This window comes from Chiloscyllium plagiosum, unplaced genomic scaffold (genome assembly GCF_037043375.1).
Source record: "Chiloscyllium plagiosum isolate Xiang-an unplaced genomic scaffold, Cpla_swu_hap1 HiC_scaffold_32, whole genome shotgun sequence".
Taxonomy (NCBI): Eukaryota; Metazoa; Chordata; class Chondrichthyes; order Orectolobiformes; family Hemiscylliidae; genus Chiloscyllium; species Chiloscyllium plagiosum.
This window is the reverse complement of record NW_028270170.1, coordinates 8,420,467-8,440,605: the sequence shown is the minus strand read 5'-3', so window position 1 is coordinate 8,440,605 and position 20,139 is coordinate 8,420,467.

Genomic DNA, 20,139 nt, shown 5'->3' with positions numbered 1-20,139 from the left:
AAACATGAAAAGACCTATGTCCAGAAATCAAAGGAGGACCATCACCCAGATACAACAGTGTGTTATCATTGCTAAAATCAAAAGATTGTAAGAAAATAACCTTGTACTTTGTGATCTGGGTTCATGATCTTTGGAATTTTATTTACCTTGAGTATATGCTTCTTCCATCCATAGCATGTGTTAATTTGTTTGACTTTGTCTGTCTTGATCATGACTGAGTGTAGGCATATTTGGGTTCTTTGAAATGGTATAATTTATGTGATATAAATGTGACATAAAAGATTTTAAATCCTTTGTTTTTTCTGACCTTTTGCTAACATTGTGTATTATAATAATTAGAGTTTTTTTTTGTTAATGATGAAACCAGATGTGAATTGCTTTTGCCCTGAATAGAAGTCAGTCAAGCAATTTGGCCATTTTGGTCATCTTCTTATGATTTTAGATATTGGCACGACTGTGGAACTGCCTCTAGGCTATGATTATTAGTGTACTCTTTCTGATTAATCCATAGCAAGTTCCATTGTTTTCTAGACTTTCAGCCAAGGTTCAAATGGTATCAATCTTGCCTTTGAGTTTGACTCTAGGCTGACTATACTGCACTTTCAGAGATACCATCTTTCAACAGGCTTTAATATAAGACCCCTTCTGCCTTTTTAAGTGGACATGAAAAATATCTAATGTCACTCTTTGAACTAGAACTATTAATTTCATAGGGCAGCAAGCCAGTTATCTCTTACATCCTGGCCTGTATTTATCCCCCAATTGATACCATTAAAACACAAATCAAAAATGCATTATCTGGCGATTACCAATTTGCAGTTTGTTGGAACTTGCTGTGGATAAACTGGCTGCTACATTTCCATCATTAGAACAGTCCAGGACCACAAAAAAGCTGCTTTGGTTTTAGTGCACAGGGGATGTCCTATGGTTGTAAAGAGTGATTTATGAATGTGTATACATTTTTAATGTGTTCAGGACAGCTAATTCTTCTACTCACTGCAAATTCGAAAATTTGGAAACACTGTGGTGCCAAGATGCTTAGTCACTCATTTTTGAAAAGTTGTTGGACAGTTTGAGAGGAAATGACAAATAATTTATGGGGATAATGCACGTACTTTCATATTTTTGCATGCTCATTAAGATGTGAGATTTTTGGTAGATTGGAATGCAGGACAGAAAAAAAATCATTAAGGTTTATCTAGTTTCTATGAGACTAGTGGCCCCAATGATAGAACAATAATAGATTATTTGTACCAATCAATCCCTATCAATTTAAAAATATTATTCATGGGATATGTGCACTCATCCCTAACTACCCTTGAGAAAGTAGTTTTGAGCTGCTTTCTTGAATAGCTGCAGTCTTTATTGTGTAGATATACAGAGCTATTGAAGTATTACAGACTCTAAAAGACCAAGGAAGGGAATGCTTCCCATTTAAAAGTCCATCTGCCCCAAATTAGGAGTACAACAGCCTGATATTGGATAAATCCGCTCGACTCAGCCCAACTTCAATGATTTATCCCGAATTTAACATTGTTGAGATTTGTCAAATCAGTTTCACTGAGTAAAATTTACAGCTACTTGTTTTGAGGACAATATCCCTCAATAAGATTGCCCAAAGTAATATCATAGTTTATCCTTAAAACAAGCAAAGAAGACTGCTCCACCATTTAATTTAATGTTTAATTTCCAGAAGTAAAAACAATTAGTGAATTAATCAAATTATGTTGTCAGTTTTTTTGGTAGAAACAGTGAGTCAGGATTAATGAGTTCTTCTCAAGGCTGGAAAGATGTGTCTAGTGGAACGCCAAAGGACCAGACTCAGGGCTTCAATTATTTACCATCTATAAAATTGATTTGAAAGAGGTAGCAGATTGTAATCTATCCAAATTTGTGGATGGTACAAAAACAGGAGGGCATGTTGTGATGAGGACGCAAGGAATCTGTAAGGGGATATGAACAGGTTGAGTGAAATGCGCAAAATCGTGATAGTTTAATGTAGGAAAATGAGAGATTATGTACCTTAGCAGGAAGAATCAAAAGCAGACCATTAATTAAATTGAGTCCAAAATGTGTCATCTGAGTGTTCTTGTGCATGAAACTTAAAATGTTAGCAAAAACATGTAGCAAATAATTAAGAAGGCAAATGAAATTTTAGCCTTTATTGCTATGAGGTTGGAGTTTAAAAATAGGGAAGTCTTGTTATAACTGTACAGTTATTGATAAGACAACACCCAGAGTATTGTGCACAGTTTTGGTCCCAGAATTTCAGAAGGATATATTGGCATTGGAGGTAGTTCAAAAGAGATTCACCAGGTTGGTTCCTCGGTTAAAGGAGCTGACTTATCAAGAACAGATAACCAGGTTAAATCTTTTTCATTAGACTTTCAAAAAATGAGGGATGATCTTATTGAAACATGCAAGTTTCTGAGGCTCTTGACAGAGCAATGTTGAGAAGCTGTTTCCGGTAGTGGTGGAATCTTGAACTAGGGGCAGATTAGGTCACAGAATAAGAGGTCTCTCATTTAAAACCGAAACGCACAGAAACTTTAGCTGAGTGAAACTCTTTTGAACAACCATTAGATCCATTCTTAGCTATGATACCAAAACTGGACACCATGCTGCAGATGCAACCTCACCAACACCATATGGAGCTGTAACAAGGCATTCTTTGTTTTAAATTCTAATACCCAAGCAATAAAGACCAAGATTCCATTTGCCTTTTTGATCATAAACTACCATGAGCTTCTAGCTTGTGCAATAATATTTATATGGTAGCTTATCAAATGCCTTCTGGAAATTCAAATACATTGCACTTACTGATTACCCTTTATCAACTCTGTTATATCTTGAAAGAACGCTAGCAAACTTGTAAAACATGACATTACTTTGCAAAACCATGTTAATATTGTTTGATTGTTTAAACTTTTCGAAATGTCCCTGTTATTTTTTTCTTTAATAATGAACTCTAGCACTTTCCCAGCTACAGTTTGTTTTGCTATAACGCATTTCATCAACGTGAATTCACTATAATGCAACTGACAAATTGGGGATGCTGTTTCTAAAGTGCCAACGTTGAAAACGTGTGTTGGCTGTAATGCAACAACATTGCCAACACCATAAACGCTGTTCCTAAAGTGCAACATTTCTATAATGCAGGGTCACACAAGAATACAAGCATTGCGTTATAGAAGAACTGACTGTATAGACATGAGATGAACTGGCCTATAGTCTCCTGCTTTCTATCTCCCTCCCTTCTTGAACAGGTATGCCACAATAGTGACTTTCCAATCCATTGGAACCCTCCAGAATCAAGAGAGTTCTGGAATATTTCAACCATGGAGTTTAATTCAGATAAATGCAAGGTACTGCTTTTTGGGAAAGCAAATCTTAGCAGGACTAATACACTTAATGGTAAGGTCCCAGAGAGTGTTGCTGAACAAAGAGACCTTGGAGTGCAGGTTCATAGCTCCTTGAAAGTGGAGTCGCAGGTAGACAGGATAGTGAAGAAGGTGTTTAGTATGTTTTCCTTTATTGGTCAGAGTATTGAGTACAGGAGTTGGGAGGTCATGTTGCAGCTGTACAGGACATTGGTTAGGCCACTGTTGGAATATTGTGTGCAATTCTGGTCTCCTTCCTATCGGAAAGATGTTGTGAAACTTGAAAGGGTTCAGAAAAGATTTACAAGCATGTTGCCAGGGTTAGAGGATTTGAGCTATAGGGAGAGACTGAACAAGCTGGGACTATTTTTCCTGGAGTGTCAGAGGCTGAGGGGTGACCTTATAGAGGTTTACAAAATTATGAGGAACATGGATGGGATAAATAGACAAAGTCTTTTCTCTGGGGTGGGCGAGTCCAGAACTAGAGGGCATAGGTTTAAGGTGAGAGGGGAAAGATAGAAAAGAGACTTAAGGGGCAACATTTTCACACAGGTACATGTATGGAATGAGCTGCCAGAGGAAGTGGGGAAGGCTGGTACAATTGCAACATTTAAAAGGCACCTGGATGGGTATATGAATAGGAAGAGTTTGGAGGGATATTGGCCAAGTGTTGGCAGGTGGGACTAGATTTTAGATTTTTTTTTGATTAGATTACATTACAGTGTGGAAACAGGCCCTTCGGTCCAACAAGTCCACACCGACCCGCTGAAGCGTAACCCACCCATACCCCTACATTTACCCCTTACCTAACACTACGGGCAATTTAGCATGGCCAATTCACCTGACCTGCACATCTTTGGACTGTAGGAGGAAACCGGAGGACCCGGAGGAAACCCACGCAGACATGGGGAGAACGTGCAAACTCCACACAGTCAGTCGCCTGAGGCGGGGATTGAACCCGGGTCTCTGGCGTTGTGAGGCAGCAGTGCTAACCACTGTGCCACCGTGCCGCCCAAATTGGGTTGGGGTATCTGGTCGGCATGGATGGGTTGGACTGAAGGGTCTGTTTCCATGCTGTACATCTCTATGACTCTATGACAATGTATCCATTATGTCTGCAGCCACTTCATTTAAAACCATTGGGTGCAGGCCTTCAGGTCCTGGTGACTTATTTACCTTCAGTCCCAAGAGTTTGTCAAAAACTTTGTCCTTTGTGATAGAGATGGGTTATAAGACTTTTCCTCCCATTAGCATTTTGGTAATCTGTTACCTTTAGGATATTTATAGTGGTCTCCCCTGTGATAACCAATGTAAAATATTAGTTTAAATTATCTCTCAATTCCCTGGTCACCATTTATTAATTCCTCAGTTGCATTCTTCATGGTTCTATACTTGTTTTAGCTATTCTCTTTGTTTATACACCTGTGGAAGCTTTGATGTTTGCTTTTGTATCTCTTGCCAATTTATTATTCAATCCATTTTCTCCCTCTTTATTTGCTTTCTAAGTCATCCACTACTGGGTCCCAAAAACCGTCAGTCCTCTTGCTGAAAATAGTTTTCACCATTTTGCATGCCTTTGTTTTTATTTGAATAATCTCTCTGACTGCCTTTGTTAACCATGGGTGGTTCATCTTTCACATTGTGTCCTTCCTTTTACAGGAATAAGCTTTGGTTGAACATTATGAAATATCTGCTTAAATGCCTGCCACTCATCCCCTCACTTTCCCCTTAGTCTATTCCTGCACTCCACTTCAGACAGCAGTAACCGCTCCTATTCAAGTTTGGTATATAAGTTGTGCTCCCTCAAATTAAAGTTGACATGCTACCATGTTGTGATCATGATTTGGAGATGCCAGTGTTGGACTAGGTGCACAAAGTTAAAAATCATACAACACCAGGTTATAGTCCAACAGGTTTAATTGGAAGCACTAGCTTTCAAACCACCTGATGAAGCAGTGCTATGAAAACTAGTGGTCCCAATTAAACCTGTTGGACTATAACCTGATGTTGTGTGATTTTTAATGTTATGATCATTTTTTCCTAGAGGAATCTTAACTGCAAGATTTTTTTTTAATGAATCCTACCTTATTTTACTTAACTGGATCTAAAATAACTTGTTCCATGGTGGATTCTGATAGTGCTCTAAGAAACAATTCTTTCTGGACTTCTATGTTACTTTTGTCCATCTGATTTGTAAAATAAATTTGTAGATTAAAATCACCCATGACAATGTAATGCCCTTCTTACAAGCCTTCATTATGTCCCTATTTATACTTTGTCCTCCAGTGTGGCAACACTTTGGGGACTTACAGGTGATTCTCATCTATGAATTCTTTCGCTTGCTATTTTTTATTTCCATCTATCCAATTCTATATCACTCCTCACCATTGCACCGATACCTTCCTTGATCAACAAAGCTACCTCATCCTGTAACCATGCCTCATCATTGCTATAAGTCATAATAAATTATTTCTACTTGATCCATTAACACATCTATCTCATGCAAATTTGTGTGCACTCATGTCAGGAGACTTTTAAACATTGTTACTTACTTTGGTTCGAATTTTCCTGCACTCTTTTGTGTACATGTCCCCAACTGTCTATTAGTGGCTATCATTTCCCTCTTCATTATCCTGAATCTCTGCTCTTTTGATTCTTTTTGTTTTTTGAAACTTCTCTTCAATTGAACCTTACCTCCTCCGATTAGTTTAATACCATATCTACAACCTTAATAAAACAATTCTCCAGGACATTGGTCCCAATGTGGTTCAAAGGAAGCTCATCCCAATCAAAAAGCTCTATCTTTCCTCATAACTGGTATCAGTGCTTCATGAATTGGAACTGATTTTTCCTCCATCAATCTTTAAGTCATGCATTTACGTCTCCAATCTTACTTGCCCTACTCCAATTTGCACATGGCCCATGTACTAATGCAGAGATAATCACACTTATGGTTTGTCATTTTAATGTAGTCCTGAACTGCTTAAAATTCCTCAGCAGAATCTCTTTCCTAGTTCCACATATGTCATTGGTACCTATGTGGATCATGATAACTGGATCCTCCACCTCCCATTCTAAATTCCTTTCCAATCTAGAAGACGTGTACTCAACTTTGGCACCATGTAGGCAACACAGCCTTCGAGACTCTCTGACTATCTTGCAGAGAACAGTCTATATTCCTCTAGCTATGTATCCCAGTTATTACTAAATTTTTGTTTTTCCCCCACCTTAATGGCACTCTGCAACATGATACTATGATCAGTTTGTATGTATGTAGTTGTGCCCTCATGCACACTATCAGTAAGAATCTCATACCTATTGGACTGGCTGAGACTCCTTTAAAGCTAAATTCTATATCCTCGCATCTGTGTCACTTGCAGTCACACTGTCCAGTCCCTGACCATGGACAAGTTTGACATAATTAATCTAAGGGGTGTGACTGCCTCTGAAGCAGAGTATCCAGGCACATCTCCCCTTCCCTAATTTGTTGCAGTATCTGTAGATTGATTTTTTTTGTAATTTGCACAAGGCAATGACAGACGTTAGAGATTCATTCCTTAAGGCCATCTAGTGGTCACAGCCTGCAACTAATTTGCTGTTGTTAAATTGATGGAGAACTGTTGACATAGAAATATACAATAATAAATGTTAACTCTAAAACTTGACCAATAATCATGACAACAGTGTATAAAGATACGTGTGTTGGTGAAATTATATTTCACAGTATGTTAATTGGAAATGCATAGATTAAGAACAGGACTTGTAGCCTGTCTGCAAATATTTCTCCTGAAGATGAGTACAATTTCAAACCATGGATTATACCAAATCGTCTTGCTTCCTGTAAAGCATATTTGTCAGTCACTGATTGGTAGCTTAGTGTAACTGGACGTTATAATTATAATTGGCCTCATTCTGTGCTGTGAGACTCACTCACCCCAACTGTGAATGTGCTGGCTCTTTGAAAGAGTTTTGAAGTAGTGTATTATTGGACGTCAAATGGTTACTCTGTTTCTTTCTCCCCTGACACTGTCAGACGTGCTGAACATCTCCAGCACTTCCTGGTTTTCTTTCTTTGAGAAAGCAACCTGATTCATCTCCCTGGTCTTTCCCCATAACAATGTAATTATTTTCCTCCTTTTTACAACTGCGTTATGAAAGTTGCTATTGCATCTGCTTTCACCACAGTTTGTGGAAGTGCATTTCAGATCATCATAACTTGTTGTGTAAAAAAAATTCTGCTCATCTTGTTTCTGGTTCTTTCATTATTCTTTAGCATTACATGATTATGCAAAACTCTCCAGCATTGGGTATTTACTGCATAAACTGCTCCAGTCTGTGTTGTATGTGAAATGTCACATTATGCAGTATCGTTGTATCCTAAATGTCTTGTCCATGTTCCTGTGTATCAGTTTGTTAACTTGCATGAAACATTCTGCTATTTAACAACTGCAGCTTTGACATTTTTCAGTTTTGATTGCATTTTTCTTCCTTCATGAGATGCAGGTGTCAAAAGCTAATCCAGAGATTATTCTCAGTCCCTGGTTGCCCTAGAGTGGTTGTGAGTGCTTTCTTGAACTGCTGCAGTCCAGGTGTAGGTAGGCACCCAATGCAGTTAGGGATTTCAACATTTTGACCCGTGACACTGAAGGAATGATGTATTTCCAAGACAGAATGGTGAGGGTGTTCCCATGCATGCACTGCACTTGTCCCTCTACTTGATAGTGGTTGTGAGTTTGCTGTCTAAGGAGATGGAAATGTGTTGCTGGAGAAGCGCAGCAGGTCAGGCAGCATCTAGGGAACAGGAGAATCGACGTTTCGGGCATTAGCCCTTCTTCAGGAATGAGGAAAGTTTGTCCAGCAGGCTAAGATAAAAGATAGGGAGGAGGGACTTGGAGGAGGGGCGTCGGAAATGTGATAGGTGGAAAAAGGTCAAGGTGAGGGTGATAGGACAGATTGGGGTGGGGGCGGAGAGGTCGGGAAGAAGATTGCAGGTTAGGGAGGCGGTGCTGAATTTGATGGATTTGACTGAGACAGGCTGGGGGGAGGGGAAATGAGGAAACTGGTGAAATCCGAGTTCATCCCTTGTGGTTGGAGAGTTCCTAGCCGGAAGATGAGGCGTTCTTCCTCCAACCGTCGTTTCGCTGTGGTCTGACGATGGAGGAGTCCAAAGACCTGCATATCCTTGGTGGAGTGGGAGGGGGAATTGAAATGTTGAGCTACAGGGTGGTTGGGTTGGTTGGTCCGGGTGTCCCAGAAGGAGCTTTGTTAAATTTCTGTAGTGCAGCTGCACACTGATGGTGGAGAGTTTTTGATTTGGTGCCAATCAAATGGGTTATTTGTCTTGGATGGTATCAAGCTTTTTGAATGTTGTTAGAGCTGTACTCAGCCAAGTAAGTGGAGAGTTTTCTGCCACACTCCTGACCAAGATTCCCTCTAAATTTTCTTTGGGGCATGGACCTCTGAGATCTGTACATGGCATTGACTGCCACAACCAGAAGTCAATGCATTGGCACACTAGTTGGCATGTATGGAACCATGGAAGAACCTTAGAGGGGTTACGCAGCTACAAGGCTTAATGGGAATGTTGCTTGTGCCTTGTAGATGGTGGGCAGGTTTTTGGCTATTCAGGAAGTGAGGTCCTCACTGCAGGATTGCCAGCCTCTGAGTATCTATTGTAGCCACAGTATGTACATGACGTGTCCAGTTCAGTTGCTGGTCAATAGTAACCCTTGCGATATTGATAATGGGGGATTCAGCTGTGGTAACGTCATTGAATGTCAAGATCGATTGTTAGGTTGTCCTGGAGATTGTCATTGCCTCACATTTGTATGGCATGAATGTTGCTTACTGCTTGGTGAAAGTGAGGACTGCAGATACTGGAGATTAGAGTCGAGAGTGCGGTGCTGGAAAAGCACAGCAGGTCAGGCAGCATCCGAGGAGCAGGAGAGTCAACGTTTTGGGCAAAAGCCCTTCATCAGGAATGAGGATTCCTGATGAAGGGCTTTTGCCGGAAACATCGACTCTCCTGCTCCTCGGATGTTACTTACTACTTACCAGATCAAGACTGGATAGTGTCCAGATCTTGGTGCATTTGGACATGGACTCCTCCAGTATCTGAAGAGTCATGAATGGTGCTGAACATTGTGGAATTATTAATGAACATCCCCACTTCTGATGTTATGATGAAGAGAAGGTAATTGATAAAGCAGCTGAAGATAGCTGAGCCTAGGACACCACCCTGAGGAACTCTTGCAGAGAAGTCCTGGAGCTGAGATGATTGACCTCCAGCAACCACAATCATCTTCCTTGTGCTCGGTGTGACTCTAGCCAGTGGAGAGATTTCCTGATTACCATTTATTCTAGTTTTGCCAGGACTCCTTAATGCCAGGCTCAATCAAATGAAGCCTTGATGTCAAGGGCAGTCACTCTCACCTCACCTCTGGAATTCAGCTCTTTTGTCCATGTTTGAACCAAGGCTGCTATGATGTCAGGAGCTGAGCAGCCATAGCAGTGCCCAAACTGAATGTCAGTAAGCAGGTTATTGCTAAGCAAATGCTTGTTAATAGCACTGTTGATGATGCTTTTCATACCTTTACTAATGATTGCAAGTAGATTGTTGGCATGATAATAGACCATATTGGATTTGTCTTTTTTTGTATAAAAGGGACACCTGGGCAATTTTCTACAGGTAGGACAGATGCTAGTGTTGTGGTTGTACCTGAACAGCTTGTTTAAGCATGTCTAAGCATGGCAAGTTCTGGAGCAGAGCTTCAGTGCTATTAATAGAATGTTATCAGGGCCCCTAGACTTTGCAGAATCCAGTGCCTCCAGACATTTCTTGATATCAGGTGGAGTGAACTAAATTGGCTGAAGACTGGTATCTGTAATGCGGAGGACCTCTGGAGGAGGCCAAGATGGATCAATCCCTCAGCATTTCTGGCTGAAACTTGATATGGGTGTTTCAGTCTTATCTTTTGCACTGTGTGGTCAGCCACACCATCATTGAGGATAAGGATTTTTGTAGTGCCCCCTCCTCCAGTGAATTGTTCAACTGTCTACCTTCATTTGCGATTGGATGAGGCAAAACCTAGATCTGATTTGTTGGTTGTGGAATCAAAGATGTGTAGGTTAAGTGGATTGGCCATGCTAAGTTGCCCCGTAGCGTCCAGAGATGTGCAGTCTTGGTGGGTAAATGTGGAGTTGCAGGGATAGGTTTGGGTGGGAGGCTCTTCAGAGGGTTGATGCAGACTCAATGGGCTGAAAGACCTTGTTCTGCATCATAGAGGTTCTATAATTCTAAATCACTTAGCCAGTCTTTCATTTCCTGCTTATGCTGTTTAACATGCAAGTAATCCTGTTTGGTAGCTTCACCAGGTTGATACCTCATTTTACATATGCCTGGTGCAGCTCCTACCATGCCCTCTTGTACTCATCATTGAAACAGGGTTGATCTGCTGTCTTGATGGTCTTGGTAGAGTGGGGAACACGCCAGGCCAATTGTGCTGTCGTACAATTCTGCTGCTGTTGTTCCACTGTATCTTGTGGACTCCCAGTCTTGAGCTGTTAAATCTTTTTGAAATTTATCCCACTTGAACTAAATAAAGATTAGTTGGGGCAGCACAGTGGCTCAGTGGTTAGCACTGCTGCCTCACAGCGTCAGGGACCCAGGTTTAATTCCTGCCTCGGGTGACTGTCTGTGTGGAGTTTGCACATTCTTCCCGTGTCTGTGTGGGTTTCCTCTGGGTCCTCTGGTTTCCTCCCACAATCCAAAGATGTGCAGGTCAGTGAATTGGCCATGCTAAATTGCCCGTAGTTTTAGGTGCATTAGTCAGGGGTAAATATAGGGGAGTGGAATAGGTCTGGGCGGGTTACTCTTTGGACGGTTGGTGTGGACTTGTTGGGCCGAAGGCCTGTTTCCATACTGTAGGGAATCTAGAAAAAAAGAAAGATCATCCCTGGTTTTGTCCTTCACCAAATAGTCATCAGAGTGTAACAAAACTTACCGTTTTCCTTTTAATAGACTCCTAAGACACTTTCCAAACTTATTTTCAAAGTGACATTTTTCGGCTAATATATTTATCTGTGTGGGTTACATGTGCCATTGATTTGAGTAACAGACACAAAAAACACTTTTTTTGATCAAAGTGTGTATTTCTTTTTTTAAAATATTGATATGTAAACCATAATTAAGCTAAAAGAAAATGCCCAATGCTACTTTTACAAGAAGAAAAAGTAAAATTTCGAATTCTCTTTATTATGACCATTGTATTCAGGATATGATAATATTCAACATAAATTATTTCTGACAAGTCTGGAACTGAGCCTTCCCACACAATGCTTTATACTTTGGAGATTATTGCTGTATTGAGACTTCTGTACAAGAGGAATAAGCAGCAGCAGCAATGCATTTGAATTGTGTCACAATCCAATCTGGATTTATCTGGACATGACCGAGTTTGTTGAATGATTGATTGGAGCTGTAAGGATGTCAAAACACAGATTATGAGACTTAGATGAAGGCAGCTCCAGAGATGTCCCTGAAATGGATTTTTTATTTAGCAACTTTAACACATCACACCTGAGGTTTGAATTTGTAAATTGAAAAGAACATGGATTTATTAAAATTAAATATTATTTATTTATGGTGTTTGAAGTAGCATGAATGCAGAATGTTTGGATGATTTTACAATAATAATATTTGACATGATGAGCCCCTTATTCAGTTGGGCCTTTGATGCATATCTGTTTGTGTATATAATTCTTTGGGAAAGTGTGAGATTGTGCACTTTGGTGGGAAGAATAGAGCATAGATTATTTTCTAAAGGGAAAGGATTCAGAAATCTGAAGCACAAAGGAACTTACGAGTTCTTGTTCAGGATTCTCTTAAGGTTAACTTGCAGGTTCATTTGGCATGAAGGGAAATGAAATGATAGCATTCATTTCAAGGTGTCGAGAATACAAGAGTAGAGATGCAATTCTGAGGCTGTATAAGGCTCTGGTTAGACTGCATTTATAATACAGTACTGTGAAGAGATTTGGTCCTCTGTATCTAAGGAAGGATGTGCTGGCATTAGAGGAGGTCCAGAGGAGGTTTACAAGAATGATCTCGGGGGTTAAGGGCTTGTCATATGAGGAGTCTTTGAGGACTCTGGGTGCGTACTCAATGGCGTTTAGAAGGATGTCATGGGAATCTCATTGAAACTTACAGAATACTGATAGACCTAGATAGAGTGGATGTGGAGAAGATGTTTCAGTCAATAGGAGAGACTAGAACTGGAGGGTACAGCCTCAGAGTGAAGGGACAAGTCTTTAGAACAGAAATGAGGTGGAATTTCTTCAAAGGGTGGGAGGCCTTTCCCCATTTTGAAAACAGTCTATGCTTCTATTCTTTCTACCACTGTCCACGTTTCCACAGAAGGCTGCAGAGGTCATGTCATTGACCGTATAAAAAGACAGAGATAGACAGGTTCTTGATTATTAAAGGGATCAAGGGTTACAGGGAAAAGGCAGGAGAATGGGGGGTGAGGAACATATTAACCATGATTGAGTGGTGGTGCAGATTCAGTGGGCCGAATGGCTTAATTATGCTCCTGTATCTTATGGTCTTAAAATAGGGGTCATCTGAAAACTGGCATGTCATTATATGTATATTTGATTAGAGTTGTACACATGTGGAATGGTTTTTGTTTTATTTTCATTCATGGGATGTGGGCATCACTGGCTAGGCACCATGTAGTGGCAATCCATAATTACCCAGAGGGCAGTTAAGACTCAATCACATTTGCTGTACGTCTGGAGTCACATGTAGACCATACCAGGTAAAGACATCAGTGTGATGAACACTCATTTAGACTCAAGATGTTAGCTTGCTTTCTCTCCACAGAGGCTGCCTGACCCGCTGTGAATTCCAGCATTTTTTTGATTTTAGTCAGGTAAGGACATAAGTTGCCTTCCCAGAAGGATATCAGTGAAACAGATGGAACTTACCCCCTCAATTAACAACAGTTTCACGGTCATCATTATACTCTTAATTCCAGATTTGTATCCATCTGGCATGGCAAAATTCCAATCTTGGTCCCCAGAAGATTACCTGGGTCTTTGGATGACTAGTCTAGTGATAATACTGAGTGATTTGTAAATTTATTAAAAAACACGCATTTGCCTGCGCTGTTCATTTTATCTGACCATTCAAAGGACTTAATAATGGAAATGCATTGTATATTAGTCAGGTCCTGAATAACATTTACTGATGGCAGGCTTTTGATGAAAAATCCCACCCACAATAATAACTTGTCTTCTGTAGTAGTTTAATAACTTTTAGGACCATTTTTTGTTTTAGAAAACAAAAGAAATAGAAAATCAAACTTCACATCAAAGAAAAGTCTTGCTGGTATTCTAACAGTACATGGATGATTAACAAAGGCTGGTAAGAAAACATCAGCTTAGCTTTTGTCACCGTTTTGGCAAACACTTGGGAAAGCTACAACACTGACAGCTTTTATTTGTGCTTCCCATAGACAGACCTGGTGAGCAAAGCAGAGTACATATGAAGCTGACTGCTTCAATAATTGTATTTTAACCCAGAATGTTCTTAAATGAGTCATGTGAGACACACTAAATTTAGACTGGACTTGGAATTCATTCGTTCCTTTTCACTTGGTCACTGCTGGTAAAACCCAGCACTACAATGTCCTAAACAAGATTTAATAGGTCTGTATTGTACAGAGGGGTGACCTGTTAGAATTAAAACAGGCACACTGGATGACAAGGACATCATTCAACACCTCTCCACCAACATCCCACATCCAAAGTCTGTTCTATCATTCAATGAAATCTTAGTTGATTTGGAAGGGGATGCAGGTGGAAAATGCAAGCATCAATTTTGCTTCCCTCTATTTATGCCATTAACTTAGAAAACATGGGCAATCATTTTTGAACCAATGTAATTTTGGTAATTTAGAAATTGAATATATTTAATTGACAGCAATCCATATGTGTATGGATTGAGTTGCCAAAGAAAGTGGTGGAGACTGGCACAATTATAACATTTAAAAGGCATCTGGATGGGTATATGAATAGGAAGGGTTTAGAGGGATATGGGCCAAATGCTGGTAAATGGGATTAGATTAATTTAGGATATCTGGTTGGTATGGATGAGTTGGACTGAAGGGTTTTGTTTCCGTGCTTTCAGCTCTATGACTCTATAACAGGAAAGTAAGGAAAACTACTCTTTATATGGGATGCAGTGTATGTAAATGGATATAAAAGTTGGGATTAAAAGCCATTTGAGGTGAAAGAACTTTGTTAGGATAATATTGCTTCCTCATTCATTATATTTTTATAATTCATGATTGATTAAACTATATCCAAAAACCAATGATCTCTTTTCTCCTTTTTCTCCCCCTCCATCCCCATTCCAACCTGAATCTTCTTACAACATCCAATGCAACCTCTTAGAAAGTCAACTCAGAAAAAGATTCTCTTTTCAATCATTGTTTACAAAAGTTAAGAATAAAGGAACGAGTGAAAACCATTCAATTCATCAGTACAGTCTACCTTTTAATTAGCTGGGACCATAGGATATAGGAATATGTTCATCCCTCAAGCCTCCTCTGCCATTCAATAGTGTCATGGCTGAGACAACATTCCTCCTGCCTTTTTCCTGTCCATTTTCCTGCCTTTTCCCCATAACCCACAACTAATCAAGAATCTATCTATCTAAATATATACAAGGACTCTGCCCTCAGAGCTCTCTGTTAGGAGCAGAAAAACTGCAGATGCTGAAATTCAAGGTAGACAAGCAGGAGGCTGGAAGAATACAGTAAGCCAGGCAGCATCAAGAGGTGAAGAAGTCGATGTTTCAGGTGTAACCCTTCTTCTGGACTAAGGGTGGGTATAGGGGGAGTTGCAGATAAAGGGGGTGGTGGGGGCAGGGCGGTGAAGTGGGAATAGATGAAGCTTTGAGTAGTCAAAAAGCTGGAGGGCTGAGGAGGTCATTCCAGCATTTGCAATTGTTTTGTCTCTAACCAGCTTTGTACCACCGCAAAGTCTCTTCAAAGAATGCCCATTTTGAAGAAAAGTTCTCTGCTTCCCTCAGATGTGCACTCAGTGAGTCCCTTTCTCACTGCCACAATGCCATGACCTCCTCAGCCCTCCAGCTCTTTGACCACACAATGATTCACCTATCTCCACTTCACCACCCTGCCCCCATCACCCCCTTTTTCTGCAGATCTTGAAGAAGGGTTACACATGAAATGCTGCCTGGCTTGCTGTGTTCTTCCAGTCTCCTGCTTGTCTACCCACAGCTCTCCATGGCAAGGAGCTCCGAAGACTCATAACCCTCTGAGAGAAGAAATTCTTCCTCTTCTCAGTCCTAAATTGGCACCATTGTCCATCATCCGCCTTTCTTCCATAGCCCTTAATATCCTTGCTTACCAATAGTCTAGCAGTCTTCGTTCTGAAATGTTCAGTTGAGTCTGGAGTCAACAGCTTTACAGAGTGAGAAGGTTCCAGATTTTCACTTACCTCTTTGTGAGGAAGTGGGTTTTATTTCTGAAAGAACTGGCTTTCATTTAAGATTATACTTTTTGTTCTGGATTCAAGCTTTTGAATCTCAAATGCATTATCCCTCAATCTCCTAAACTGCAAAGAACACCAGTCAAAATTATGCAACAAATAGAGGTAAAAGCTGCAATATTTGTCCCTCATCATATCTTTTTGAGTACAAGATGAAATGACAGCACAGCGAAGCAGGGTACAATTATGACAACAATTTAGATTATTTTTTCTTAAGAGATAATGGATGCCTGAAATCAGCTCTCAACAGAAACCATTTGTTCCCTCCCTGTGCTTTTCAGCAGACTTAATTGCCAGCAATTATAGGGAAACAATGACATTGTATTCTCAACAATTTGTTCTTATCTGTATGGGGAACTATGGTTTTATTTATATATTCTTGAGATACAGTCATCCCTAATTAGCATTGAGTAGGTGAAATGCTGCACATGGTACACCTGCAGTGCCCTTATCATGGTCAGTGCCTGTGTTAACATTGTTTGGTGCATCTCAGAATCACACAAGTGTTACTGGGCAGCAGGAGTCCATTCAGTCCATTATGTCTACACTAATCTTGAGATGAGCATCATATTCCTTTTCCCCCATACTCATGCACATTATTTCTATCTAAGTGATCATTGAGTAACTTATTGAATGTCTCAGTTGAATCTGCCTCCACCAAACTTCCAGTGCATCTCATGCCGTAGCTACTCAATGTGCTGAAAAGATTCTTCTCACATCGTATTTGCTTCATTTACAAATCGAGAGTCAAGAGTAGCTTTGTTTGTCATTTCTGCCAAATACATCTGATACAGTAAAGAGGACAGCGTTCCTCCAGGACCAAGGTAATACATGGACAGCACAAAACTACACAATCATACATAGGGCGGCACAAAGTGCATAAGAAGTGCAAAACATGTAAGACAGCACAGTAATTCCTGACATGTCAACACAATAGGCACAGTGGTGTACAAATTACAGTGCAATAAAAGAACGATAGTTAATTAAACATTGTTCTAGCAGCAATTCAAAGTTGTGCAAAGAGTTTCAGATTGAATAGAGTCTGGTCATACAGTGTGAAGGAGCCTGATGGCCTGGGGGAAGAAACTGTGGCACAGTCTGACTGTGAGAGACCAAATGCTCCGGTATCCTCTGCCTGATGGCAGGAGGGAGAAGAGTTTGAGTGAGAGATGTGTGAGGTCTTCCACAATGCCCTTAGCCTTTTGGATACAGTGTGCAGTGTAAATGTCTGTAATGAAGGGAAGAGAGACTCCGATGATCTTCTCAGCTGTCCTCACTATCCGTTGTAGGCTCTTACAATCCGAAACGGTGCAATTCCCGAACAATGCAGTGATGCAGCAGCTCAGGGTACTCTGAATGACCCCTCAGTAGAATGTGGTGAGAATGGGAAGTGGGAGGTGTGCTTTCCTCAACCTACGTAGAAAGTAGAGATGCTGCTGTGCTTGCTTGGCTATGGAGCTGGTGTTGAGGGACAAGTTTAAAGCAGTGATTCTTTTACAAGTGGAAACAGTTTCTCCTTATCTACCCAGTCCAGCTCTCTCATGATTTTGGAAACTGTTATTGGATTTCCATTTAGCTTTTTTCTCTCCAGTTTATCTGGCTCCATTCTAAATAGACATTACCCCTAGTGATTTGATATAACTGAACTGTAGATCTGCGGTCAATATAGGCCAGACCAGGTAAGGGATAACATTAGTGAACAAAATAGGATTTTATGACAATTGGGTCATCTCATGGTCACCATTACTAATGCCATCTTTTCATTCAACAAATTGAATTTAAAATTCCTTGTTGCTATAACAGGATTTGAATTCACAACTTGAGATCATTGGCTCAACAGCACAGTACTGGTCAATTAGAATAACCATCATGCTTTCTAATCAATTCTTAAGCTTGCTATTTTAACATTTTAAAAATAAGGTTGCTTTTAACATCATGCATCACCAGACCAAAGTTCAATTTGGTATTGTGTATTCTGAAATTTTGAATTCAACCAACAAATTGAATTGCATTGGTCCTTCTCTGGATTGGTATTGGATAAGATTATCCAATAATAAATACATGAGATTCAAATGACAAGGAATCATTTGTCTCTGGAGTGAGGAATGGACAGGCTGTGATAATTTTATGTTCCTAAATTTAGACCATCTTTGAAGATCAAATAGAATTTATACTGAATTTTCAATCTGTAAATTAAAACAAAGGGTGGATGGTGGAGTTATTAGTGGACTACATTGTACCTCTGAAATTTTTGGACTACAAATCAATTCATTATTGCTTTTCAAAAGAAAGTGAGTTCTCAATTAGTTGGCTCGTGATGTCCCTAACTGGACATCATGTGGAGCGGTACCATGGGGCATGGGCTTGCCAGTGTAGTTTATGGAGCTTATGATCTGTGCTGTACAGATATGTGGAAGATAGCATCTCGGAAGACAGCATCTCCTTACTCTTGCCACTGAAATGGAACTGGGAAGACATCAGTATCAGTTACAACTGTTAGAGTTGGAGATTGAGGCTGCAAAGTTGTCTTCTCAAAACCCATGGACTGATGAGACCAGAAAGGGGAGTACAATGAACAATTCTTCATTCCCATGTTGTAATTCAATCCAATTCCCAAATAAATTCAAAAATAACAATTTGAATTTACATATCACTTTGAACAGAGTGAAATACCACAGAGTGCTTCCCTGGAGTGACTTCCAAGCAAAATTTATAGTTTTGTGCGAGGAAAATCATGACTCACAAACTTGATTGAGTTTTTTGAGGAAGTTACCAAAAAGATTAATGAGGGCAGAGCAGTAGACTTGGTTATTTAGATTTTAGTAAAGCCTTTAATAAGGTTCGACATGGTAGACTAATTAGTAAAGTTAGGTCACATGGCATTCAGCGTGAGCTTGCCAGTGGATACATTATTGGCTGAACGCAGAAGACAGAGAGTAATGGTGGAGGGTTGGTTTTTGGATTGGAGGCCTGTGACCAGCCGAGTTCCTCAGGATTAGTTTTGGTCCTCTTTCATTTGACATTTATGTAAATGATTTGGATGAGAATATAGAAAGCATCGTTAGTAAGTTTGTGGATGACACCAAAATTGGTTGTATAATAGACAGTGAAGAGGATTTTCTAACATTATAAAGGGACCTTGACCAAATGGGACAAGGGCTGATAAATGACAGATGGAGTTCAATCTGGGATAAATGCAAGATATTACATTTTGGTATAACAAACAAGGATACTGCTTATACAATTAATGGTAGGGCCTTGGGCAGTGTTGTATAACAGAGGGACTTAGGGGTGCAGGTACATAATTCTTTAAAGTTTGCATCACAGATAGACAGCATGGTTAAAAAGGCATTTGACGTGCCTCCTTCATTGCTCGGCCATTTGAGTAGAGGAGTTGAGACGTTATTTTGAGGTTGTACAGGACATTGTTGAGGCCTCTTCTGGAATACTGTGTCCACTTCTGGTCACCCAGTTATGGGAAGGGTATTATCAAGTTGGAGAAGGTTCAGAAAAGATTTACCAGAATATTGCCAGGTATGGAAAGTTTGAGTTATAAAGAAAGGATGGATAGGCTGGGATGTTTTCACTGGAGCATAAGAGGTTGAGAGGTGACCTGATAGAAGTTTATAAAATCATGAGAAGTATATATACAATTGATTGTCTTTTTCCTAAAATGGGAAATTTCAAGACTAGGGGCACATTTTTAAGGTGAGAGAAGCGTGATCTAAAAAAAGACACAAGAGATCAATTTTCTACACAGAGGGTGGCTCGCGTGTGAAATCAACTTCTTGAGGGAGTGGTGGATGTGGATACAATTACAATATTTAAAAGATATTTGCCTAGATCCATGAATAGGAAAGATTTGAGGGGATATGGGCCAGAAGTAGGCAGGTGGGACTAGTTTAGTTTGGTATTATGGGCGGCATGGACTGTTTGGACCAAAGGGTCCATTTCTGTGCTGAATGATTCTATGACTCTGTGCCACATATGGAGGTATTAGAGTCATAGAGATGTACAGCATGGAAACAGACCCTTCAGTCCAACCCGTCCATGCTGACCAGATATCCCAACCCAATCTAGTCCCACCTGCCAGCACCCGGCCCATATCCCTCCAAACCCTTCCTATTCATATACCCATCCAAATGCCTCTTAAATGTTGCAATTGTACCAGTCTCCACCACAT